Genomic DNA, 26,480 nt, shown 5'->3' with positions numbered 1-26,480 from the left:
GCGGCGTGGTGGGGGGGGGCGGAGTGGCGGGGGGGCGGGGCCAGGGTGCGGAAGTAAAGGCGGGGCGCCGGGTACCTCCCCAGGCGATCCCTGGTGCGCTTACCCCAGGGCGAGGGTTAGTAGACCAGAGCCGGACGCGGGGTGCAGGCCGGGCGGGGCACGAGTAGGGGCGAGGTGCGGGGTCCGGGTACCGGCCTGGCAGCCGCAGCCCCAAGCCGTGCACCTCCGCACGCACAGTCACTCTTCCTCAGCCTGTGCGCCCTCTCGCTGTCTCTGCGCTTCGACCTTCCCTGCCGCCCAGAGAGGGCAGGGAAACCAGGCGGGGATGCGGATTCTGGGCGGACTGGCTGGGAGTGAGCCGGAAGGGACCTGCAGACCAGGCAGGTGCCCCGCCTCCAGGCTCCGGGCACGGGCGCATCCTCCGCCATTTCGCGGAGGGGGGAGGTGCGGTGGGTGCGCGGCCTCTCTGGCGGCCGAAGGTGGGAGGAGGGGAAGAGCCCCCGCGAGGGACCCTGAGCCGGCGCCTTCTGTGCACTCCAGGGGTGCGCCTGGTGAGTGGCTTCTGTAGTCCCTCTGGGGGTGTCCTAGCGTTAGTTTGTGAACCCCTCTTTAGGACTGGTCCAGCCAATGAAAACAGGGATCTGACCGGGCACACCTTTCAAAGAGACCTGGAGCCAGCGTTAACGGAATGCTTGGAGGGTAATACCCTTTCCCCCCCACCACACATTAGAGTTCTTAGGATGTGGGGCTGACAGGGTAGCAGAGCAAGTAACAAGAAGGAACTGGAGCCCAAAAGAATTTAATTTTTGCACCAAGAAATGATGCCTATAAACACATCTGATACTAAAGAGGGAAGACTCTGGGTCCCTAACATGGGAGGTCCTGGGGTGAGGGGGGAGGTGAGTACTAGGCTCCTGTGGGAAAAGTCCACTGTTCTCCTCCCACCTCCCAGCTGCCTTTTGAGGTCTGGCCCCCACCAGGGCACAGAGGAATGGGATGCACATGGGAGCTTGGGGTGGGAGGATCCCAGGTCCCTAGGCCTGAGGTGCCCCTATTTCAGGGTCTTTTCTTCCTGCTGTGCACAGAGCTGCGCCCTCCTGCCTGGCTGAGCTCAGAGCTGAGTAAGAGCTGTGCACATCACTGCAGATATGAAGTCAAAGTGAAGTCACTCGCCATGAGGAGGAGGAGCTGCCGAGACAGGCTGGCTGGGGGCTCTGCCCCCTGAGATGTCCAAGCCAGCCTGTTGGCAGAAGGCCAGGGCACAGTGCTATCAGCTCAGGAGAGCCACCCTGCGGCCACCAGACCTTATGTTGCCTGCCTCACCCTCCCAGGGCTTCAGGCTCTTGGACATCTGGGGCTGGAGTTGGCTGTGGGGGATTCCCCTGGGTGTGGGCGAGCTACCTCTGGTGCTAATAGTAACCACCAAGGCTGAGCTGCTCAGGCCTGTGCACAGCTAAGGGACCTGAGTTAGGAAGGGAGATCCCAAGAGAGACTTCTTTGTTACACACAGACTTCTGTGACAGGAGGATGCAGAATGAAGGGGGGTGGCCTGGTGCATTCTTTCCAACTGGCCCCACCCTTGTGGAACTGCCCCAGCCAAGCCTTGGCTGACACTGGTCAGGCCGGATGTCCAGTCGTGCTCTGGGTGACCACCTCAAGGGCCCATTGGACACTGTGCTCCTGCCTGATCCCCTCAGGCCCTTCCACTCCTTCCCCACCACCACCCTTGGGGGTCTTGAGAGGACATCTAAGACTATGGTGGGGGTATTGCCTTCTTCTTAGAAAAAAGTCCAGGGAGCCTCCTATGTGTAGTTTTATCCCCGTCTGTGTATGTACACATGTATGCATGAGCATATACCTGTGTCATGTGCAGGACACGGATGTACACTCGCCCCCATGTGTATGCCCAGAGACCTGACCAGATAATCATCTAGGAGAGGGCAGAGGTGAAGCGTTGGGCTTTCTGGCCTTGGGTCCTGCATATCTATGAGACCCCCATGAGTCCCAGACAAGGCCCATCTCCACCAGGAGGCCTGACATCAACTCTTTGCCCCAGTCACCCTTCCATGGGCCACCCCAATGGAGTTGTTTTTCTCCTCTGAATTTCTGGCCCCACCTTGCTCTTTTCCCTTCCTTCCTCTGTTCTTCCTTTTCCTCCCTTGCCTGCTTCCCTCCCTCTTCTCTGGAAGAATCTCTTCTCCATTCCTCCCCACAGCACAAGAACCAGGCTAGCTGCATCACTGGGGCCTTGGGGTCTTCATCATGTACTAGAACATGGGAGTAATAATACAGTAACTACCTGGCAGTGCTGTGAGGCTGAACCCAAATGAAGCTTTGACAGAATCAGCACTGTTTCTGGTTGTCTAGAAAATGAGCTTTTTTTTTTTTTTTGGCTCTTCTTCCAGGGGTCCTCTAAAGTCCAAGGTGCTGTCTGGATGTTAGGCTGGGGGCAGTGACCTGGTGTGAAGGTTGCAGGTAGGCTCTGAGTTGTATCGAAGCCATCTCTCTCTGGTCTGTGTGACCTCAGCATGTTTGCAACATCTCTGGGCCTCGGGAAAGCAGAGCTCTCTCCCTTTAGGTGCCTGAGGACAGGTGAATCCGAGGCAATGGGCAGGAGCTGTCCTTGTTATCACTGGTTCCCGTCAGCTGTGGAAGCTGAGCTGAGGCAAGAGTGGTCGGTGGACCTAGCTCAGGTAGCACAGAACACAGGTGACCCCTAAAACGGGCTGTCTGCTGCCCCAGCTCTGGCTTCCCACCTGCACAGGTAACAAGTCACACCTGCATGGGGCTGGCAGCCAATGATACCAGCCTGCAGGAGCCAATGCCTGTCTCCAGCCCTCCCCACAGGACCTACAGCTTTCTCAGTGGAAGGAGAGAGAGCCCTAGAACCCCAGAGTCCTCTTTGCCACCGCAGCACTTATCTGAGCATGTAATTACACATTCGGGAGTGGTGGGTTGATTTCTGCTCATACCTCACCCAGGCTTTGGGGGCTTTGCTCACATCAAGTCCCCAGCCCAAGGGTACCACTGGCTGGAGACCACTGGAACCTAATGGGGCCTCAGGCCTGGCAGTGCCTGCCTCTTGCCTCAAGGACACCAAAGAGAAGGACTGACCTAGCTTACAAGCAAGCCATAGCAGTAACAGGGAGCTCGAATTGGCCAGTCCAACAGGTATGACCTGAATGCTCTTTAGAAAAAACATCTCCCAGGGCAGTTTCATAATCTGCCTTGTAATGCAGATTTAGACAAGTTTTTACGAATGCACTTTTTAAAATAGGTCTTAATGGATCCTTTGCAGTAGTTACAGCCCATTGTGTAAATGCAAACAGAAGGTTTTTTGAAAACATGTATTATTGATCAGAAAGGCAGCAGCAATTAGAAGCCAGTATGTCATGTCATTCAATACACACTTCCTATACAGTCCTGCTTGTGCTCATTCATAACTTTCTGACAAATTATCCTGTCACTGGGAAGCCTTTTCTTTTCCCTTTTGCTTCTAGAAGCAAAGGCGAACCTCTCCATCAGTTATTAGCTAGAGGTGAATGAAAAATTAAGCTTACCTTTACCATCACAAAACCTATTTATGAATTCTCCAGTTTCCAGACTGAAATGACAAAACCTTCAGGTAAGATGGATGATGCCTCTCGATTTGTTCTGTGGCCCACAGTGGAAAAACAAAACAAAACTGGTGACAGGTAGCATATGCTACCTGTCATGTTCAGGTGGGCAGAATCACAAAGCCAGGGAGGTCTGCCTTGTGGCAGGGTTGCTTAGCCAGGGTCTACAAGGAGGGGCCTTGAATGTCCCTCCCTGGTCATGTAACCTAAAATGATCAACAAGCATGAAGTTGAGCCTTGTTTTTGCTCAAAAATTCACATCCGAGTCTGTATTTCACCTGATCTGCACATTTACCATTTACTCTTCTTGAAAAGTTCATCTATTTAATAAATACTTGCTGGGCACTATTTTCCCAGCACCCTTTTCAAACTACAGTGAGCTAAGCCAAGACCCTTCCTTTGGGGTGCTTCTCAAGGACAATCACCAACACATAAGGTACAGACACACAGAGCATTCACAAGTGACCCCAGATGGGGAGGGGCATGGGGCAGGGTGTCTGTCAGGGCAGATGTCCCGGGGAGTTGACTTTGGGCAAAGAAGACAGAGCTCTGGGGATGGTGCTGCCCACAGGGAGTGGGGGAAGTGACAGGGTGGGCCTTGGGGTTTCCTCTGTTGCCCCAGCAGGGATAAGGGGTCTTTGTCTCCCCATGAAGCACCTCCTTGGCAGCCTCACCTCACCCCTCTAGAAGGTGCAGTTCTGGTCTCTGAGAGGGTTACAGCCTGCAGGATTGGCAGAGTGAATGCTCTGACCCAGGCAATCTTTAGGAGTGGAAAATGTCTGCTGTGTTCTTGGTGTGCTGACAAATAGGAAGTCCATTGACTTAATGTCCTGTAATGGCTTCTGAGGCCTCCTTGCCCAGGATGGGGTGGGTGCAGCTCCAGGCACGGTGTGCTGCTTCTACATCCATCTCAGGCCTGCGGGTGCTGAGGCAGTGTGTGTGTGGGGGTGCCGCCATCCCTGGAAAGGAGGGGGAGGGGGGCTGGCCACCTGCCTGTGGGAGGGCATAACCTGTGTGGCTCCCCCAGCCACCTGTGCTTACAGACAAGCCCGCGAGCAGCAGGGCACTGACTGACCCCCGTTCTCCCCACCCCAATCCAGGAAGTGCTCCTAAAGACCTTGTTCAGTGATGGCAGCAGCCCCAGGTGGCCAGGGGAGGTGGGGAGTGCTGTCTCGGGTAGATCTAGGGTGCCACCATTGCTTCCTCTCTAACACCTCCCTAAAGGTGGCTATCTGAACCTAGGTGCATGGTTGGGAGGTAGCTCCCAGCTCTGCTGTAGACACCTCACCCAGCCCAGGTGGGCACCCCTCAGCACCCCTGTTTGCTGAGAAGCTGGCCAGCCTGGCCTTCATCCCCAGTGCTGTCCACAGAATGTTCTGTGATGGTGGTAACTTCCTCCTCTGTTCCATCCAATGTGAGGGCCACTAGCCAAGTGTGGCTGTGGAGCACTTGAGATATGGATGGTGCGACTCAGGAACTGAATTTACAATAATGTAAAATTAAGTAGTCATACATGGCTATGTACTTATTGGGCATTGATGCTCTAAGAAACACCTTCCCGGCTTTACCCTGGGGCTCCTGGGGGGCTGGGCAGGCTCCTAGCCCAAACCTCCCCCGCTGTGGGGAGAGCAGAGAAACCAGAGCCTGCTGAGTCCCAGTGGGCTGTCTGATCCAGCAGCTTCCACTCTGTTTCCTGGTGGATTGAAAGTGCCAGAGCCCCCACCCCCACCCTCAACAGCAGCAGTCTTGCTGGGGTTCCCCCTGGGCACACTCTCTCTCGTCCTGGGGAATCTTCTGTTCCCCTGCAGACCCAGCACCAAGCCTGACCACGTCTACTGAAACCCCTGCCTCCTGTAGGCAGAGTGGGCGTTGGAGGGCCCTGTTCTCAGGGGCCTCTTTGGAAAGGGGCTGATGAGCTCATGCATGTTAATATGTTGTGATGAAGGGCTGTCAGGGGACTCTGTGCAGCAGCCTGAGACCCAAGGGCTTGCTTGCTGGGGCTGGGAGCTCAGCATCTAGCCCCTCTCCAGGGCCTACCTCCCTCTGCTCCCGAGCCACCCTGCCTCCAATGGTCTCAGACTCCCTACGTGTTCTGTGGCCACTGACCTCCACTGGCTGTTCCTTCTGTCTTCCTGCCTGCCTCTGGCCCCCTCTGTTGTTCAACTCTTAATTGTCACTCAGAAGTCTGGGCTCCAAGATACCACTCTCCCTAGCCAATACTCAGATGCTCCATCTAAACAATTTGAAGGGAACCCAGTATGCTTCCTGGGTTTCCCTGGTGGCTCAGTGGTAAAGAATCTGCCTGCGTTGCAGCAGTCGCAGGAGACGTGGGTTTGATCCCTGGGTTGGGAAGATCTTTGGAGGAGGATATGGCAACCCACCCCAGCAACCTTGCCTGGAGAATCTCACAGACAGAGCAGACTGGCAGGCTACAGTCCATGGGGTCGCAAAGAGTTGTACCCGACTGAAGCAACTGAGCACACACACACACACACACGCAGTGTGCTTCCTGTTTTGTTTTTGTTTTTGTTGTTGTTTTGGCCATGCCCTGCAGCATGTGCGAGCTTAGTTCCCCAACTAGGGATCAAACCCATATCCCCTACATCGGGAGCATGGAGTCTTAACCACTGCACAGCCAGGGAAGTCCTGCTTCCTGGTTTAACTGTGCTGGATTTATCTCCCGGCCCTCTCCATGGGGACATGATGAGGACTCAGGGTGCTAGTTGGATGACCTGCTGTGAGGAATGGCCCTGGAAGCTAAGAAGACAGCCTGGGCAGAGGCACAAGGTGCATTCAGGAGGCAGGAGGTAGGGCAGGGCCATCTGCTGTGACAGCATCAGTCCTTACCGGTGCACACTCACACCCCTCTGCCCCCAACTCCCTCTGGGCTGCCTCCTTGGTGTGAACAGAAGCCTGTTGAGTCTGTAAACATCAGTGGAAAGGGTGACAGGAGCAGGGCTGGAGCCGGAAGACAATTCACAGGAAGGGAACAGGAGGCCCCAAATAAATCATTCAGGGCCTGACATTTGGAGCATTTGAGTTTGAGACCAAACACAGATGCCCTTTAGATAAATACATTCTTGAGACGTGTTCCACAGGAGAAGTTTATGACTTGAATAGGTTTTTAGTGTCAGATGAGCATCAGGAAGTGTTTTGTTGAGAGACCTTCTCTTAAAAGCTCAGAATCCTTCTCCTCCCTCTGACCCTTTAAACAGAAGGATACAGGGATCCTCAACAAGGGGAGCTTCTCTTTCTCCAGGTTCCCTGGGGATTGGCCCTGGGCTGGGATTGCTCAACTGAGGAAGGTTCTGGAAGGTTCTGAAGACCTCAGTGCTCCAGGCCAGCAGGGTTGGGGGTGAGGGTCTCTCAGGAAGCTGATTTAGAAGCATAGAAGCACCCTCCTCACTCAGAGCAGCTCTCCCACTCCCCACCCCCAATTCCTCTCTCCACAGAGGTCCACAGGAATGAGAAGGGCTCTGTGTGGAGATCGTGGGTCCCCCTCAAGCCTACAGAGGTTGGCAATTTTCTGTGGGTTGGAAACTTTACAAAGTTCCCCCACGCTGAAGCCCAGGAATACGAAGGAGCTGGGCTCACTGCAGGCCCTACGCCAGAGAAAGGAGACATGAGGAGAAGGTCAGATGCAATCATGTCTGGAAGCTTCTCCCTTCTGGCTTAGAGACAGGCCCCTACCTGCCCATCCCGGGCTCTGTCCCAGGACCTCCAGGGAGCCCTGCGGCTGCTCTCTGCCCAGCTCCAGCCCGGACACCAAGTAGCCACTGGTGGGGCTGCTTCTACTACCCTGTGTGTGCTGCTCAGCCCTTGCCCTGCCCCCCAAGACAGGGGCTGCATTGTGAGGGGTGGATGCAGTTGCAACCTCTGCGAATTGTAACCTGTCCTTGAATGAGGCTACCATGGAAGAACTCACCACAGATTGTCTGTGCTGTGACTCAGCCACACAGGGAGGCCCCCTGGCTGAGCCAGGCAGAACTTGGGCTTGTCTTTCCACCACACGTGGGTGTGGGTGGGCTGGGGGCACACAGGAAGGCCTAGGACCTGGCTCACGGAAACCACATGGATGGAACTGAAAGGAAGCCCATGTGAACTTTGTGGGCACAGCAGTCCACCTCCTAGTACAGCTGTGAGATGAGCACTCAGGTGGTGGGGGATGGGAGAGAAGGGACCACTGTGTCTGTGCTGTTCTCCACACAGGACATCTCCCGGGGGCAGGAGAAAGGTTCTAATCAATCAATACACCAAGACTCCACACTGATTTCAGGGAGGGCCCCTCGTTTCCCTTAGGTGACTTCTGAGGACACCCGGAACCACATTTTCAACCACTCCTATAACTGAGAAACTGCTGTAACTGAGAAACTGAACCTCGGCTTTTCCACGTCTGTGGATAATTCTGCCCTCCCACTCCGCCCCTCCATCTCCCACCCCCTAGCAATGGCCCTCAGAGGCCTGTCTCAGACCCTCTCTTTGCCCCAGATCCCTGGGGTCTCGTGGAAAGCTGATTCAGAAGCTTAGAAGCATCCTCCTCACTCACAGCAACTCTCCTTCCCCTCCCCAACCCCCACCCCCTCCTACCCACAGGAACCTGATGGCTGGTCTACAAGATGTATTTATCTAAATGGCCAGATCACTCCCTGTCCTAGTCATTTCATCCATGGCTGTGTCAGGCAATGAATGAACAGGGAGACTGATGCAGAGAGGCCGGGACTGAGCAGGCACCTGGGTGCCTGCTCTCCTCCCTACCCCCGCCCCGGGGCCCCGAGCTTACCTCCTTCGCTCCTGGGACTTGCCCAGACCCTCATCAGGAGTCCACCTCAGGGATGGAAGAGAAGAGTTTGGATGAAGCACCTATGATCTTCTAAAGCTTCGCTCCTGCCTCATAATTGTTTCCTTACAGGATCCAGACGCTTGGATACAGCTGATTCTCTAACACCATTCACAACCTTTTTTTGTTTTCTTCACGGTTGTCTTGGAAGCAGCTGCCCACAAATGCAAGCAGCCTTCGTCTTTGGGGGCTCCTGCGACCTTGCCTATGGTGGGGGGCAGGAGGGAGTGACCTCTGTTTTATTTCCCAGGTGGATACCCAGGCTGCAGAGGGGCTTTGCCTGGTTACCCATTTGTATCTGTAATTTATCAGCAATCTCAAAATCCTAAAGGTTGAATTATGCATGTCTGACCCCTGGAAGAAAAGCTGAGTGAGGTTTCCCTGGGAGGCAAAGCTCTGAGGCCTGAATCATCTCTCCTAGAAGAGGAGGCCGGCCTTGAGTGAGCACAGTGGGAATGGCTCATGGCTGTGGAGAACCTACATGGGGGCAGCCCTGGACTGGAGCTTCTAACTCATTCAGGGTCACAACACCCGCCTGGGTGGGAGCAGTGCCCCATTTTCCAGGCAGATTGCTGAGGTGCAAACCCAGCTGTTCCTTCTCTGGGCTTCTTGCCCTCACTTCACTGTTGGTTTCCAAATTCTAGTGCAAGGCTGGTCAAACACACTGTGAGCCTGCCCCCCAGGTTCTAACTCTGGGTGTGGGGGTAGGGTGACACATTGTCCTCGGGACTAGATCCCTGGGGCTGCTGATGCCGCTGGTACCCGGCCCACTGGGTGGGGATCAGCTGCCCAGAGCATGGTGCAATGGGAGAGACACAGGTGAGGATCTCAAAATGGAAGGTGCCTGCTTCACTCTGCTGCTCGCACACCCTGTTCCCAGTGAGCCTCCCCTCCTCTGTGTCTCCTCCCTTTCTGCAGCCTCCATCTGCCCCTGGCTGATGCCCATGGCCCTGGCTTTGCTGGGAGCCCACCCAGAACTCACCTTCTCTGCTCCTCTTCAGGGACCCACCTGTGTTTGCAGACAGCTGTCTCCTCCTAACACCCGTTTTTTTCAGCTGGGTCCCTCATGGGAGACTCAGACCCGACTGAGTCCACTGGGTGATCCAGCACACTCACTGTGCAGGTAAAGGGTGGTCATCTCTTTGTTTTGGCTGGATTCTACTGCCATCCAACTCTTGCATGGGGTGGAGCTTCAGAGAGTCTCCAGCAAACATGATTCTCTCATCTGCAAAGCAAGTGGGCTGTCACCATCACCCAGAACATGCCTGCTCCATTCCTCTGCAGGGACACACCTGTATTTGCAGACAGCTTTCTTCCCCTAACACCCATGTCTTCAACTGGGTCCTCAGAGCAAGACGGTTATTGCCATCATCCTGATGACCACGTGTTTGGCTCTCGGGGACCTGGTCTCTGCCAAGCCATGGTCCCTTGACAGAGGCTAATTCAGGTCCTGTGCATGGCCAAGGGGGACTGGGGAAAAAGAGGAAAGAGAGGATGCCAGGGGACTCTGCCCCTTAGTCAGAGGCTCACAGGCCCCTCCAGACAGCGCATATACATGGCAGTGGTGGTGCTGGCAGCAGTGACTCTGGCTGGCCTGTGCATTGTTATTTCCAAAGACCGAGTCTTTGAAGCAAAGGAATTTTCATTCCTTTTACATTAATGAAAAAACTTGCAACCAGAGGAAGCACCCCACTAAATGACTGATGCTCCACAAGATACGCACTGTTCAGAAATGTCTCCTAGTCAATGAAGAAGTCAGTGGAATAAATAGTCAGTGGAATAAAAAGTAATCTGGCTACTCTAGGAATTAATATAAAAATATCAGATGCAGGATTTATAAGGGATGCCACCTCCAGCTAACCCTCCCTGGGTTAAATACCCCAAGGATGATGATTTACATCCTGTGCTGCAGGGCTCTGCCAGCATAATCGATAGGGGTGAGAAATGGGGCCACCCGGCCATGCTTGCCTGCAGGGCTGGGGAGGGGAACTGAGGGGGCACAGGGCAGCCCTGCAGGCTGCTAGGAGCAACAACCCACTTGAGCTGTCTGTCCTTTCTTCCCCTTCCTCTGCCTCACTGGTGAGCTCCAGACCCGTGGCCCATGTGTTTCTGGAAGCCTGGGCCATGGTCCCACTGGTCCTCACCCCTATGCCCAGCTCCTCCAGGCCTACAGGAGGCGGCCTAGGGAGAGGAGGGCAGGGCAGGCTGAGCCAGGTGCTGCCAAGACCAGAGCAGTGGGACCCGCACCCCAACCCTGGAAGCCTGGGCAAACCTCCTGACAGTAAGCAATCACACAGCCATCTTTGCTCTGCAAGAATTACTGTCCCCAAGTCTTGGTTTAGGGTGAAACTTGCCTAAGCAACTATTTATTCCCACTGTCCCAGACTTAGGATCTGCTGTTGGATTTAAGCCCTTGTTGGGCATTCCTGGGGTGCTTCCCTGAGGGAGCTCCAGGCTGGGGCTCGTGCCCGGAAACAGATGGGCCTCACTGCAGCTACAGGGCTGGCTTCCCTGCTGTGCTAGGTGAGATGTGCATCATCCCCACTCCTCCATGGTGAGGGCTATGCCTGCTCAGTTTTGCCCCAGTGTGCACCAGCCACACTTGGCGGGGGCTGGGCAGTGGGTTGGACCAGCCGGTGTCAGGGCCAGCCAGGCTGCCCCTGGGGGGTGGAGCGGGGGGCAGAGGAATATCCTGTCATCTGGCCCTTGATGTTGAGGCCCCGGAAGAGGCGAAAGCAAGGACGACAAAGTGTTTACTTACTCCTCAGCCCCTCCCTGCCAAGCCTCCCATGGTCCCTCAGCCACACTCTCTACTCTGGAGTTGCAGCAGCTGTTGGGGGAAGGGGCACCAGCCTCTCATCATGCACTGCCCAGCCCTCTGCTCTAGCATTAAGCCTAGTCATTGCCCTTCAGGAGTGTCATCTTCTTCTCTGACCATCCAGCCCTCAAGGGAAATTCCTGTAGGGCTGGCAGTGAGGAAAGTCTGCGGGAAAGAGAAACTAGGGTTCCTTGTTCTTGATCCCACAAGAACCTGGCCCTTCCCCGGGAGGCCTACTGGTGTCTCCTTAGCACATCCACCCTGAGCAGCCTGGCTGAGTGCCCCGGTGTCCGCCACACTTCTGTTCACACCCACACTGAGTGGGCCCAGCACAGGCCTCCATGCCTCATGTGAACTAAAGCCAGGGACAAGTGACCCTGAGCAATCTCAGGGACAGAAAGGCCCAAAGGGACCACTCGGTCTAAGCCTTATCACAGAAAGACTGAGGTTCCACTGAGACTGGCCAAGGCCACAGGGTAAAGCTGGCCTCCTGGCCTGAGGGCAGTGCCCTCTGCCCTCTGCCTGCCAAATCACCCTGATGCTGGTCTAGGCTACTGTGCAGTCATCCTCAGTCCTACTAAAGGGAGAAACATAAACTCAAATACGATTTTCATTGTATCAGGAGTTGAATGGTGTCCCCCCAGATCCATATATTAGAGTCCTGACTCTGTTAGCTTAGAATGTGATCTGATTCAGAAACAGGGTCTTTACAGATGTAATCAGGTTAAAATGAGGTCACTGGGGTGGGCCCCAATCCAATATCACTGGTGTCCTTATAAAAAGAAGGAATTTGGACAGAGTCAGGCCCAGAGGGAAGGTGAGGTGAAGAGACATAAGCTGAGGAGAGAGCCCGTCGAAAGATCCTCCCATCACAGCCCTCAAAGGAACCAGCCATGATTTCAGACTTCCGACTCCAGAACCGTGAGATAATAACAAGCCATGCAGTCACCGGAAACTGATGCAGACTGGAAAGAAGGTCCTGGTAATGAACATAGAGCACTATTAATTTTACTTTTTTTGGGGGGGTGCTTTTGGTGTTTCAGATTTTGCTGTTGTTTAGTCACTAGTCGTGTCTGACCCTTTGTGACCCCATGGACAGTAGCTTGCAGGCTGTTCTGTCCATGGGATTTTCCAGGCAATCATACCGGAGTGGGTTGCCATTTCCTTCTCCAGTTCCAATTATTTGTATGCTTTTAGTTTTCATTATGAATTCACAAACTGGGGTGTATTTATCAACGGTCAGAGACTCAGGAGAGGATGCTGATGGGGAAGTCTGCTCAGTGCATTCCAGGAGCTGAGGCCCTCCTGGGATGTGGGTTCCCAGGTTGCTGGGATAGAGGGCAGAGAATTGCTGGATATGTGTGTGGGCCACTGAAGTGTGAAATGGATGAGGACACTATAGCCCACATTTCCCGCTGTCTTAGTGATGTTTTCTGTCCACACTGATGGCAGTGACCTTGATCAGGAACCCCATGGTGACCCATACAGGGCACCTCCATCCAGCCAAAGAGATGGAAGCAATGGGCTACTGAGTGCTTGCTTGTCCCTTCACATAAAAACAGGTCAGTGTTGTTCTAGTGAAAAGGACTTTGTGGGCATTACTGCTGTAGGCGTAATCACACAATATGAATTCTAAACAAAATCACAGACCCCCATTTGGTGAAACTTATTCCAGGGAATTTCAGTGTATTGTTTGACACCCTGTTGACTCACACTGCTTAGTGCATTTTTGCTCTCACAGCAGCTCTGTCACTACTGGGTTTCAGTGGAGGCTTAAAAAAAGCAATTTCTCTGCAGGCCACAGCTCTAAGATCACAGGAGGGATTCACAGACCTCACAACCTTTGGGAAAATGACCAAATATCAAAACTAATACCAAACATTTTGCTACCAAGAAGACATTTCCCATTAAACAGAAACCCCCAGGGACTTCCCTGGTTGTCCAGTGGTTACAAATTCACCTTCCAATGTAAGGAGTGTGGGTTTGCTCCCTGGTCGGGGAGTTAAGATTCCCACATGCCTTGAAGCAAAATAAGTAAATAAAACAGAAGCAATGTTGTAAATATGAACTTTCCTGGTGGCTCCAGACAGTAAAGGACTTGCCTGCAGTGCAGGAGACCTGGGTTTGATCCCTGGGTTGGGAAGATCCCCTGTAGAAGGAAACGGCAACCCACCCCAGTATTCTTGCCTGGAGAATTCCATGGACAGAGGAGCCTGGCAGGCTACACCATGGGGTCGCAAAGAGTCAGACACAACTGAGTGATTAACACTTCCACTTTCAATGCTGTAACAAATTCAGTAAAGACTTTTTAAATGGTCCACATCAAAAAATCTTAAAAAAATATAAATAGAAACCACTTCCAGGAATGAGACACTTCCTCTCCCACATATGGCAGACCCTCTGGAGTAGCTCTCACTGACCCAAATGTACTAGAGCTCCCCCAGGACAAGGAACTCTGTGTCCACCCATATTCTCAGTCGGTCATCCACAGAGCAGGTGCTGCATCCCTGGGTCAGAGAAATTCAGGGAAGTCCAAGAGATCATCAAGGGCAGCATTCTCACTGTCTATTACTCAATAACAAGCCATCCCCAAACTGTCTTAAAACAACACCGTTATTTCTTTTGCTCACGAGTCTATAACATGGGCAGTCCTCAGCAGGCATATCTTGTCTCTGCTGCACTCCGCTTAGCTTAGGGTGGCTCACAGCAGGACTGGAATCACATGACTTGTGTCATGTAGAATCACATGGACTTCCTCACATGACTGTGTGTGGTGCTGGTTGCTAGCCCAGACCCTCTGCCTTCACTGGAACTGTCCACCAGGGCACAGACATACAGCCCTGTAGGAGCTGGGCTTCCTTAGAATACGGCGGTCAAAGTCGTATCACCTTCTGTATCCTTGTCTCCAAAGTCCCCCTGCATCCCTCCGTCACATTCTATTTATCATAGCAGTCACAAAGTCCAGCCCAATTTCTAGGAGAGGGGAAACAGAATCCATCTCTGGATGGGGGTGGTGGTGGCAGGATTCTGGAAGAGCCGGCAGGACAGAAATATTGCTGTGGTCATTTGCAGCCTGCGACATCCTGGTCCAGAGGTCACACTGGGGAGTCTGGGTCAAGGGGGCAGGTTCCCAATGTGGTCCACCATCAGGAGTTAGGGACAGAGTCCAAAAATGCCTCCCTACTGCTCCTGAAGTGAGTCTGAGCTAACACTGAACAGGCCACACCTGTGTCCCCTTTGGCTCCGTAGGCCCATCGGCACAAAGACCAGCAATAATCCTCTCTCAAGACTCCTCAGCTTCAGCTGTCTGTAATGCCAGGACTCTCTGATCTATGGAATGAGTCATCAGTGGCATCTCCTTCAGCAAATGACCCATTCAAAGGGAAGATTTGTTATGCCTGGGGCATTTTATGAATGTTGTTGCTTTGTCTGGCAAGCTGTGATTCCATTAGGAAAAACAGCCGGCATGAGATGATGCTGCCAGGGCAGATGCTTGGATCGAGGGCACATGGGGGGGACCGGTGGCCTGTACCATGGCTGCTTCCTCCCACCTACCTGAGGGGGACCCTGGGTGCTCAGCTCCTCCCAGCCAAATCATAGAGTGGAGGTTGCAGGCTCAAGCTTGCACTCTACATTTGTGACACCTGTGTGAGACAAAACAACCCTGAGCTGGGCTCCCCTGGACCCCAACACAAGGGAGGAGCTGGCCAGGCTGCAAAGACAGCTGTCTGCACCCAGCACCCAGGCCCATGCCCTGGTCTTCCACTGCCTGGTATGGGTGAGTGTGCACCACCACCTGAGGCCTGTGCACCTGTTCACAGGTGACACTCACCTGGCAGCGACAGGCAGCAAAGGGCTCAGCTTCAGGAGTGCTGGATGCCAGGGGCACACCCTCTCCTCCTTCCCTTGCTTTCCCCATGAGGCCTAGCACAGTGCTGGGCACACACAGGGTCCTGTGGCCTCCTGCTCATTCTCAGAACAGGTCAAGGAAGACATGGACCTCAGGGTCTCTGAGACGGGGCAGAGTGGGCTGTGGCTGTGATGCTAGGCAGGGCTGCTATGAGGACCCCAGAGGGCTGGGGTGGGTGTGTTCCTACCCCTGGTTGGAGTTCCCTCCAAATTCTGGATCAAACTATTGGATCTGAGACTCAGAAGGGACTGCAGCCATCTCCAAGGTCAATGGAAGAAAAGGGAGCACTTGAGTCCTCAGAAAGTGAGGGTCCTGGGCTCCTTGGAGCCTCTTCCACTCCTGGTCTGACCCCCACATTTCTCTCCTTGTCACTAATCCCCATGGCCCCTCCCAGAGATTCTGTCCAATTACTGAGCCCTTCCTCAGCTGCAAACCCCCTGTCATCAGTGCAGAAAGGGTTCAAAGTGGTGCCTGCCCCAGGGTGGGGGTGAAACAGAGCAGGGTATGGGCGAGGGCTCTGGGAACTGAGTGTGATAAGGACAATCCACGGACATCTCTCTTCCTCTTCCCAACACTGCCCCCCAAATGTTCCTATTCACCCGGCAAAGCTCGACCTTGGGTGGCCCAGTTTTCTGCCTCCCCCGAGTCCTCGCCTGGCTGGAGGAGGTGAGGGAAGCTGTCTGTGTTCAGGACCCTCTCTCCACAACAGTGGTCTCAGCCACCCTGGTTGCTCGCTCCCTGTCTTCTGTGCCTCCGCAGCCCTCACAGCCACCTCCCTGGGCCTCCAGATCTCTTAGAAGGACCTACTCAGCCTTTTCCAGTCCGTCTGCACCACCCACTCAGTCACAGCTCCTGAGCCTTGTGCATCGTCTTGCTGCAGCTTGAACCCACTTCTCAGGCTTCCTGGATCACTCCCTGTCAGAACATGCTGGAATGCTCCTCATCTTCAAACCCAAACTCCAAGACCTTGTGCCTATCCCTTATTCCTTGGCTCTTTTTCTGGGGGGAGGAGGGGCCTCATTGCTCGCAGGATCTTTGTTCTCCAACCAGAGATCGAACCTGTATCTCCTGCAGTAGAAGCATGGAGTTTGAACCACTGGACTGCCAGGGAATTCCCTCGGCTCTCTTGACAGGTGTTATCTTTGTAACCACCTCCTTTTCTGGCCCCTGTGGTCCCTGCAGCCCCCTGCAACCCCTGTGGGCCCCGCCCTGCCCTGACTCTGGCTTTGTCTAAGCCTGAAAGCTGAAGGACCTCCACCCAATGGGCCAGAAGTGACCCTCTGCTGTCCACGTACACTCAGCTCCTGGCAGCACTGGACTGCTCCTCCACCTGCCTGCACACCCGCACCCCCTCCTCCGCCCCCATCCCCAGGCCTCTCCTCACTTGGCTTCCTGGATACACCTCCTCCTCTTCTTCATCTGTGTGCCTTCCTTGTCTCCATTACTAAACATGGATGTGTTCACAAAAGATCCCCAACCTGGGCCGTCAGTTTAGCCCACACTGACTCCTCAGTGACCGCATCCAGACCCAGCTTGAAACCCAGTCCACCCCACCCCCAACACTCTCCTCCATCCCCCATCTATTCCCAGCCTCTCCTCCCCACTAAAGTCCACTCACTAAGCTGCCTGCCCTCCATGGACTCTCTGCATGGCCCCCAGAGGGCATCTCAGGTTTAATGCATCAAAAGTAAACTTTTTTTTTTTTTTTTGTGGCTGTGTCATGTGGTTTGCAGGATCTTAGTTCCCCAAACTGGGATTGAACCAGTGACCTCAGCATTGAAAGTATGGTGTCTTAACCACTAGACTACCAGGGAATTCCCAAAAACAAACTCTTAATTTCCACTTTTCCCATCCCCAAATCTTGCTTGTCCTTCACTTATTCCCATCTTAGTAAAAGGGTTCATATTCACTCAGTTTCTCAGGACAAAGACCAAAGAGTTACAAGTGATTCCCTTCTCTCTTTCATACCTTGAATCTGACCCAACGGCATGTTCTGCTGGGTCTCCAGAACATACTCAGAATCTCATCCGTCTGCGTTGGTCCAAGCTGCTGTCCTCTCCAGGCTGTCACAGTGGCCTCCTTCTCAGGCTCCCACCATTGTTTCATCCCCTTCCCACAGTCCCAGAGGGGTGCTGGGGAAAAACTCAGCCCGTTGCATGGAGCAGGCAGCTGAGGTCCCAACCCCACCAGGGTGGAATCTCAGCAGCTGCACCAGATCACCTGCCCCTGAGCCTGCATCCTGAAGGGTAAGTAGTCCACAGCCAGCTCAGATGGGTGGCTGTCACCCATCTGATGCTCACCCACCAACCTCTGCTCACCCCACCTCCCTGACCTCAGCCTCCCCCTGCCTCCTCCTCCCCTCCCTCTTCTCCTCCTTCTCACTCCACTTGGGCTTCTCCAGCCTGTTGTAGGTGTGTGCTCAATTGCTCAGTCGTGTCCAACTCTTTGCGACCCCATGGACTGCAGCCCACCAGGCTCCTTTGTTCATGGGGATTCTTCAGGCCAGAATTCTTGAGTTGGTTGCCATTTCCTCCTCCAGGGGCTCGTCGCCTCTTAGGGATAGAGCCCTTGTATCCCTTGTTTCCTGCATTGGCAGACGGAGTCTTTACCACTGAGCCACTTGGGAAGTGCCCCGCCCACCCCACGACTGCTCTTCTTTAAATATAGCAAGCCTGTTGGTACTGGGGACTCTGCACTGGCTGTCCCTTCTATCTGGGAGATGCTTGCCCTTGACCTCTCCTTCACTTTGCCCAGATGTTGGCTCAGATGTTCCTCAGTGGCCATGCTCTAAGAAGCAGTCTCCCATGCTCTCCCTGCTCCACTGGGCTTTCTTTAGAATCCTGTTATGTTTGCATGGTTATATTTGTTGGTGTGCTTTGCACGTGCATGTATGGGTTTACATGAATGTAAGCTTCCAAGAACAGGGAGTTTGCTCTTTTGTGTCCCTAGTGCCTAGAATAATACTTGGAACATAGTAGATGCTCAAATAGCTGTTGATTAACTCAGTAAATGAGATGATGTTGCATCCACATCAGGACATGTGGGTTCCTGGGCCTTCCCAATAGCTGTGTGCTATTCCACAGGTGGACATGCTCAGGTTTAATTATCTGGCCCCTCACTTGAGGACATTTATCATTCTTATTCTTTTGCTACAATAAACAAAGTTTCATTGCACATCTTTGTACACCCATCTTTGCATTTATGTGTGAATATAGTGAAAAATCAACAATTACAGGCTCTGCACTTGCTGGATCAAGGAGTGTGTGCATTTAAAGCTTTGGTAGATAATCCTAAATTGTCACCCAAAAATATTTTTTACCAAATTATGATTTTTGAATTTTTAAAATATTTGAAAATCCATATGTCAAAGAATGAATTAGCCTCACTCCTTTAAAGAGCTCTTGAAACTGAGATCAGGCTCTGCGACTGAGTGTCATTTCACAAGGGTGAGACTGAGTCTCAGGGAGGGCATAGGGACTGTCATTCCTTGGCCATGGCCATGGTAGTCAACACACTCCAGCCCTGGGGTCCCACACCCTAGCCTCTTTCACCCTTACAGAAATCAGCCTTCAGTGCCTGTCACTGGCTGACTTTGGGAAAATTTAAGGACAGTCACTGAGAGTGGAGGGCTGTTATTATTCTGTATTGTCAGGAACTTCCTGAAGCACCAACCCAATAAGGATCTATTCAATGCTGGCTATGTGCTGCAACAGTGTGGACACAGCCTTCAACAACCCAGAAAAGCTTGGCCTTCAAAGAGCTTGCAGGGCATTCAAGGAGACAGATAATGAACAGGAGAGTACGTCAGATGGGAAGGAAGGATATGAGAAAGCCAAACCAGCAGAAACCGTATGACTGCCAGTTTCAGACAGGGCTTCAGGTCTTCACACCTCTGAGTTCTCACACTCTTGTGCAGCTCCCTCCCTCCAAGTTTGAACTGGACCTGGGACTTTCTTTTAATGACTAGGAAAGGCAGAGTGATGGGCTGGCACTACCAAGACTAGGTTACAAATGCCTGTGAGGGGACTTCCCTGGCAGTCCAGTGGCCAAGACTCTGCACTCCCAATGCAAGGGGCTCAGGTTCAATCCCTGATTTTGGAACTAGATCCCACATGCTGCAACTAAAGATTTGGCACAGCCAAATTACTTAATTAAAAAACAAACAAACGTCTGTGAGTCTGTCTCACTGGCACGCCCTCCCTTTCCCCTTGCTCACATTGATGTTTTGAGCAGCACAGGAGGGCCCATGTGCCAGGGACTGAGGGCAGCCTGGGAAGAGACAATTACTGCCCACAGCCTCATAAGACAGCCTTATGCAGACCCAGCCCTGAAAGGACCCCAACCTAGCTTGCCTGAAGTTATGAGAGACCCAGAGGAATAACAAGACCACACCCATATTCCTGACCCATAGAAACTGTAAGATAAACATGCAAATACTGTCTTTAAGCTTCTACGTTTTGGGCTAACTTGTTACTCAGCAATAGCTAACTCACACAAAGGGGAATAGAGAGTGCCAGGGAGGTGATGCAGTTTAAAATAGGATAGGAGGGAAGGAATTATTTGAGAAGACTTGAAGAAGGGGGAGACTGAGCCTTGGGATTCCAGGGGCAGAGTTGGATTTTGGATGGCAGTTACAAGGGTGGCTGGAATAGAGTGAGAGGGGCAAGAGGCAGGGGCAGGAAAAAGATGGATGGAAGGATGTCACGCTAGCATTTTTTTTTTGACCCTGAACTTGGGCAAAGGGGGATTTTAAGACTTTGAGCAAATGCACATTTCAACAGGGTCCAGGTGGGTGATAGGTTTAAGGGAAGGTGGAGGGTAGCAGGGAGATGGCCAGAGGTGTCAGGTCCCCAGTTTACATGAAAGGTGACCATAATAATAGACGTAGGGTGTGAGGGAAGAGTTCCTACATCTAAGGGGTGGGGTGTAGGGGGCAGGTTTGGGGAAACCTGGCGGTTGGGGTTCACAGGCCCAAGATGCCTGTCCGACCTTGAGGCGGAGGGCTGAGCAGGCAGTTGGGTCAGGCAGTGTGTACAGTATTTAAGGCCACAGGACAGGAGTGAGCGTGGGGGTAGGTGAGGAGAGGACCAAGGGGTGGGAGTGAGGCAGGGAGTTTGTAGTCCAGCCAAGGACAGCATGGGACCAAAGTGCTGGGTTACCGAGAGTTGAGGCTGAGCACTGACTTAGCAACTGGGACGGTCAGTGTAGAGTGAGTCCAACAGAGGCCTGTCTGAAGGACGAGGAAGTAAGCATATTTGGATCTGGTGGGAACAGACACAGTGTGTCTGCAGAGGGACACACTCAGGACACAACATCAAGGGAGGGAGTGGGAACCAGGCCCAAGACAGGGAGAGGGCAACAGCCCTGGGAGCTGGTGGGGAGTCAGGGCATCTGGTCCTCGGGAAATTCCAAGGACCCGGGTGCCCCTGCAGTTCATGCCTGCCCCCGGCCCCCCACCTCACTAGCAGACTAGTTACCCTGGGGGTATCAGCAGGGCTGGAGATAAACTGGGCAACTGCCTTCGGAATTTCCTGACCTGGATGAGGTTCAGCCTTTAATCTCATGTTGTATCTATAGCCTTGTCTCATGTGGTTTGTGAGAAGCTGGGGAAAAAAAAGAAAAGGGCTGATAAGCTTCACAGAGGGGAGGAGAGACCAACCCAAGACGTTTTGAGTGAGCTCCAAGGTGCCAGTGAGGGGAAGGACAGAGACTCAGGGGGCATGGGTCTGAGCTGAGGGTGCAGCCAGGGGATGCCGAGTGTGCCAGGCTGCAAGACCAGCCCCGGTCAGACACCCGCTGTGGGGCTGGACTTCCCAAGCCTGTTTCTCCATCAGACAAATGGCGTGCCTGGGAACACCACCTCACAGGCTGTAGAGCAGGAGCAGGAGGTGGGCAGGGAGGGACCTTGTGTCCTTCTGGGAGAGGGACTCAGGTGGCACCAGTGGTGGGGGGTGGGGAGAGTGCCCTGGAAAGTCAAAGTGTTGCTCTGTGTGATGGGTGGGAGGGTGGTGCAAAATCGTATCTGTGAAAGTATAAACCTACCACTGAACTGAGGAAAAATGCCGTCTGAAACAGCATCTGCTTCCCTTCCTCTTTGTCTGGGCCCAAGAGGATTTGCTGCCTCTCAGGGGCCAAGAAAGCAGGTAGGAAGAGCAGGATGCGAGGGCTGGATGTCTTGACAAATTGAATTTTCCTTCTTTTCTGGCCTCCTGGGGGAGATATTGTGTCCTGCATTGATGCAAATGTGTTCAAAGTGCACTTTCCACAGACTCAGAAATAACGAGCTGCCTTTCCGCTGAGGCCTGGGACCATGGCAAGGACCCTTTTGCTGAAGGTGGCCCGTGGCTGGTCACAGAATCTGTGGCTGGCACAGCGGCAGAGTCCAGGTGCCATGATGGGTGAGCCAGGGGAGCCTGCAGAAGGCATGCAGAGAGCAGCAACCCCAGGAAGCATCTAATATACTCCTTTTGCTGTGGGGAACCAGGGCCCAGAGAAGGCACTGAGCTGCCTGGGGCAGGCAGGGAGTCCTGGGCACCTGGCCTGCTTCTCCCTGCCCCACCCTCCAGGCCGTCTCAGACCAGGTTTGCTTCTGGGAAGGAGCAAGGAGCTGTCAGCCAGCAGTTGGTCTTCAGCCAGGAGTTTGGGCTTTGGCCAGGAGTTGGTATTTGTTAAAAGAGATGGAAAAGGTGAAACTGTTATCAAGAGGCAGTATCTGAGGGCTGAGTTCACTGCAGGGTCTCAGGAACTAGATAGCATCAGCCTGGCCTGCTCAGAGGACATGAAGGAAAACTAGGGCAGTCACACATGGGAGTCGCCTACTCTCCAGCTGGCCTGCCCAGTGCTCCTGAGAGCCCGGAAGATGGAAAACAGGTTAACAAGTCCGGGAGGAAATGAGCAGAGATGCCTTTGCTGCCAAGGGCTTGGTTCAGCAACCCGATTGCTTCTGGCTTCCTCACCGGCCTGAGGCTGGTAGTGATGGCCATTTCTGGCAGAAGGATGTCTGGGTTTGAAAGTTGGAAAGGAGTTCTTTGGAAGCCTCGGATCCTGGTCTGCATGGTTCTCAGCTTTGCTGTCTCAAGAAAATGTGGGCTCCCAGGTGGTCCCCATGGCTCAATATTTGCCTCTTGTTTCACAACAGGTGGGCCTCTATTTAGATGGAACCCAAGAGCGGAAGAGGGTTCTGCTGCTGAGAAAACGTTTGGTGAACTTCACTACCCACTCCTGATTCACTGAACATGGTCACGGATATTCCTTTCATGGGATAAAGAAAATAGTGGCAGACTCGGCAAGGTCATTCTTACCTTCCTTTCCCTTATGATCTGCACTAATTGCGGCTGGAAAGCTAATTAAATTCCCAGCCTGTCTTGAACTAAGTGTGGTCAAATAATACAGTTCTAGTAAATGAGATATAATTGGCAGTCAGCTGGGGGGTTCTGGGCAGACTTGTTTTCTTGATTAAAGAGCCATAGGTGGCTGGTATTTCTAATTTTCTCTCCATTTCCCTTTTTCCTGCCTTGCAGGTGGATATGACACCAGGAGTTGTGGCAGTCATGTTGTAACACTGAGGCAGAACACATGAAAAAGAGGCAAAGTCCTTATGGAGACAGGGCTTGACATGGCTGAGCTGTTGAACCTAGGCCAGCAGCTGTCAACTCACAGGCCTCTTGTAATCTGAGGTAAAACCAAGCTTTATTTGTCTAAGCTGTTGTGTTTGGAATTTCTGCAGCTGAAAGCACTGCTGGCTAATGCACACCACTATGACAAAGTATCAGCCAGCATCACAGGTGACAGTGAAACCCTACCTGCATTCCCACTACATTTTGAGATAGGGGTGTGTTCGCTGTAACCACCAAGAATGATAACAATACAAATAACATTTCTGAGTATTCATTACATGCCAACAACTATCCTAAGCAGTTAGCATATTGGCTCATCTGATCTTCCAACAATCCCGTGGGGAACGTTTTACAGGTGTCAAAACTAAGGCACAGAGAGGTTGAGGGAACTTGCTCAAGTTAGTAAGCAGTGAGCCAAGATGTGAATTCAGAAAGTCTGGCTCCAGGATCCATCCTCACAGTCACATGTGATACTCACCCTCTCTCTCTCTACAATTAAGAGTCAGGGGAGACCAGCATAGCCCTGATCGAGGCTTCTTGTCCTGAGCTTCATGGCTGCCTCATTCCTTCCTTTCATGCACTTCTCCGGGGAAGCCAGCTACCTGCTAAAGGAGGGTGGAGAGCCAGGATCAGAGCTGGAGGAACTGCGATCTGAAATGTTTGACAGCCTCGGGCTGGGGCAGCCTTTGGGGCTACTTCACAGACAGCCAAGACCCCTCCTCTGCTCCAGGGCATGTATGAGTGAACACTGTCAATATTTTTTCTCTTCCTTCTCCCATTTCCCAAGTTGATTAACCCCACTTCTGATGAACATCTTTTTCATTTATTTTTAAAGCTACTTTAGTATTCAGTAATGGTGAAGGCAATGGCACCCCAGTCCAGTACTCTTGCCTGGAAAATCCTATGGACAGAGGAGCCTGGTGGGCTGCAGTCCATGGGGTCGCTAAGAGTTGGACAGGACTGAGTGACTTCACTTTCACTTTTCACTTTCAAGCATTGGAGAAGGAAATGGCAACCCATTCCAGTGTTCTTGCCTGGAGAATACCAGGGACAGAGAAGCCTGGTGGGATGATGTCTATGGGGTCACACAGAGTCGGACATGACTGAAGCGACTTAGCAGCAGCAGCAGCAGCAGCAGCAGCAGTATTCAGTAATACTGGTGAGTCTTATAGGATGGGGAGCTGGCTGTCTCTTCTTCACCTATTATCACTTAGAGCATTTTTCTCTTTATTCATTTACTTATTTTAATGTGCTTTGTTGCTGTGTGGGCTTTCTCTAGTCTCAGTAAACCAAGGCTACTCTTTGTTGAGGTGTGAAGGCTTCTCAGTTCGGTGGCTTCTCTTGTTGCTGAGCACAGGCTCTAGGCACACTGGTTCAACAGTTGTGGTGCATGGACTTAGTTGCTTCTAGGCATACAGAATCTTCCTGGGCTAGGGATTGAACTCCTGCATTGGCAGGTATCTACCTGCCTTATCCACTGTACCACCAGGGAAGGGAAGTCCTTACAGCTTTTTTTTCAATTGTGAAGGAAATACATGGCTGCTATAAACCCTTAACATAGTTCAGAAGTGTGTGAAATGCAAAGTATGATTTTCTGCTCCTATGTTTTCAACCTCCAGGGTCTTTCCCCATAACTCAGAAGGATAATGTTGCCTATGAGATTGGAGTGTGTCCTTTTAGTTTTCTCTACAGAAACACAGTCACCTTTGTAAGATGCACATCTCTTATCTTAAATTTTAAAAAAATCAGACTATACATGGCATTTTGTAAATTTCTGCTTCTCCAAAAATAATTCATGGACTTAAATTTGGTTCATTTTAGGAAGGAAGTACTACAATTTCCTTAGTTAACTTTGTGTCCATGGACACTGATTGTTTCCAATGTGTTGCTTTCGTGTACTTGTGTGCTAGTTTGGGTTAAAGGGGTTCCTATAAATGGCACACTTGTGTGCATGTGCACACCTATCACCATCAAACAGGTATGACAGGCATGGCCAAGTGCCCTTTCTCACTCCTGTCCCAGGCCCTCTTCCACTGACTGAGGACAAGAGTGCTCCTCATCCATGCCTTGCTAATCGTAGATACTTTCAATACTTAAAAATGTTGCAAACACCCCATCACAACATGCAGTTCCCTGATCTTGGTTTCTAAATACAGCCCCCACTAAAAGGAACCAGGAACCAAGGCTCCTTGGAGAAATGATTGATTCCAGGGTTGGGGCAGGGAACTTAAAAATGGGCTTAGATGGACTTCCCTGGTGGTCCAGTGGCTAAGACTCTGTGCTCTCAATGCAGGGGGCCAGGGTTTGAGCCCTGATCAGGGAACTAGATCCCATATGCCACAACTAAGACCCAGCATGGCCAGATAAATACATAATTTTTTAAATGGGCTTAGAATAGCTTGCTGTGACAGAAGGTAAGAAAGTAATCAAACTATGATGGGGTGTGTCAAAGGGACACAGGAGCCAACTTGAAGGCTCCCATTGACCCAACTGGGATATTTTGAGCATCAAAATAAGTAATTACAAAAATGAATTATAACCACTAGAATTAAAAAACTCCATGCATCCTATGAGATTGCATGCTTGCTCAGTCATGTTCCACTCTTTGCAACCCTATGTAGCTTGCTAGGCTCCTCTGTCCATGGGATTCTCCAGGCAAAAATACTGAAGTGGATTGCCATTTCCTTTTTCAGGGGAGCTTTCCAATCCAGAGATTGAACCTGCATCTCCTGCAATGACATGCAGATTCTTTACCATCTGAGCCACCTGAGAAGCCTAGTAAAGAAAAAAGGAAAGGCTAGCCTTCACAGTAGAATGTCAGCTAAGAAGTATAGATAGAACTTAGAAAAATTATCATTTGGCAACAATTGTAATGATAACTGATACAGACGAGGATCAGCAGCAGATGAACTTGTTGATTACAAAAGGAAAAGTAGTAACTTGGGGCCTTCCCAAGGCAGAGTGGGGGTCTGGGAGATAAAGTTATAGTAGTCCTTACAGGGGAGGGGAGGATAGACAGAGTTCCAACTTTACATCCTCCTAGTGGATGATTCTGAAAGCTTCTCGGGGGGCCCAGCAGCCCCCGGTCCCCATGATGACCACCCTTCTATTGGACTTTCTCCTCTCTTACTCCTGCCTCCTGCCATCACCTCCCCAACCAACTCCCACCCCAAGTCCTATCTCAGGCCCTGCTTTGGTGGGGACCAAGGCAACCTGCTTGGTGGGCTGCTGAGCCCCAGGGTGTCCATGCAGCTTGGGGAGACCAGTCAGGAGCATCTGCCACGGTTGAGTTGAGGGCCACTGTGGCTGGGACTGGCGGGTTTGCTGATAGACCATGGGGGACAACAGCACAGTCATGGTGGCTCTGCTCCCAGGCTTTGGAATGGAGCACTGGAAGGACGAGGTTGCCACCTGCTGCTATGCGGGAGAGTTCCAGGCAGAGCTGTGCAAGTGCTGCTAGTTACCCTGGAGGTGCCTTCCAGAGCGTCAGAGTGACCTTTGTGGGTGACATCAGTGCACAGATGCATGAAGCCATTGCCTGAATGAGCTCACCATGGAAGGAGTGGGGAAGAGAGGAGGCTACCAAGAATGGAGGCTCCTGGGACATTCCAAAATCCACACATCAGGACAAGAGGGTGAGGCCAGCCAGGGAACCAAGGAGGGTGGGTGGCAGGTGAGGTGA

The 26,480-nt window shown here is 52.4% G+C and overlaps 1 long non-coding RNA gene and 1 other non-coding gene across 2 annotated transcripts; one reads left to right on the top strand and one right to left on the bottom strand.

Moving 5' to 3' along the window:
• Nucleotides 1-48: 48 nt before the first annotated feature.
• Nucleotides 49-23,510, top strand: LOC122691406. The gene is made up of 6 exons (XR_006340407.1): nt 49-115; nt 614-699; nt 2,406-2,475; nt 22,321-22,472; nt 22,703-22,858; nt 23,393-23,510. It is a non-coding gene; the product is annotated as an uncharacterized LOC122691406 (long non-coding RNA).
• TRNAE-UUC lies at nt 16,924-16,996 on the bottom strand. The gene has a single exon. It is a non-coding gene; the product is annotated as a tRNA-Glu (tRNA).
• Nucleotides 23,511-26,480: the final 2,970 nt, after the last annotated feature.

The sequence above is a fragment of the Cervus elaphus genome, unplaced genomic scaffold, assembly GCF_910594005.1.
Source record: "Cervus elaphus unplaced genomic scaffold, mCerEla1.1, whole genome shotgun sequence".
Classification (NCBI taxonomy): domain Eukaryota; kingdom Metazoa; phylum Chordata; class Mammalia; order Artiodactyla; family Cervidae; genus Cervus; species Cervus elaphus.
This window is presented reverse-complemented; position numbering and strand designations above follow the sequence as displayed.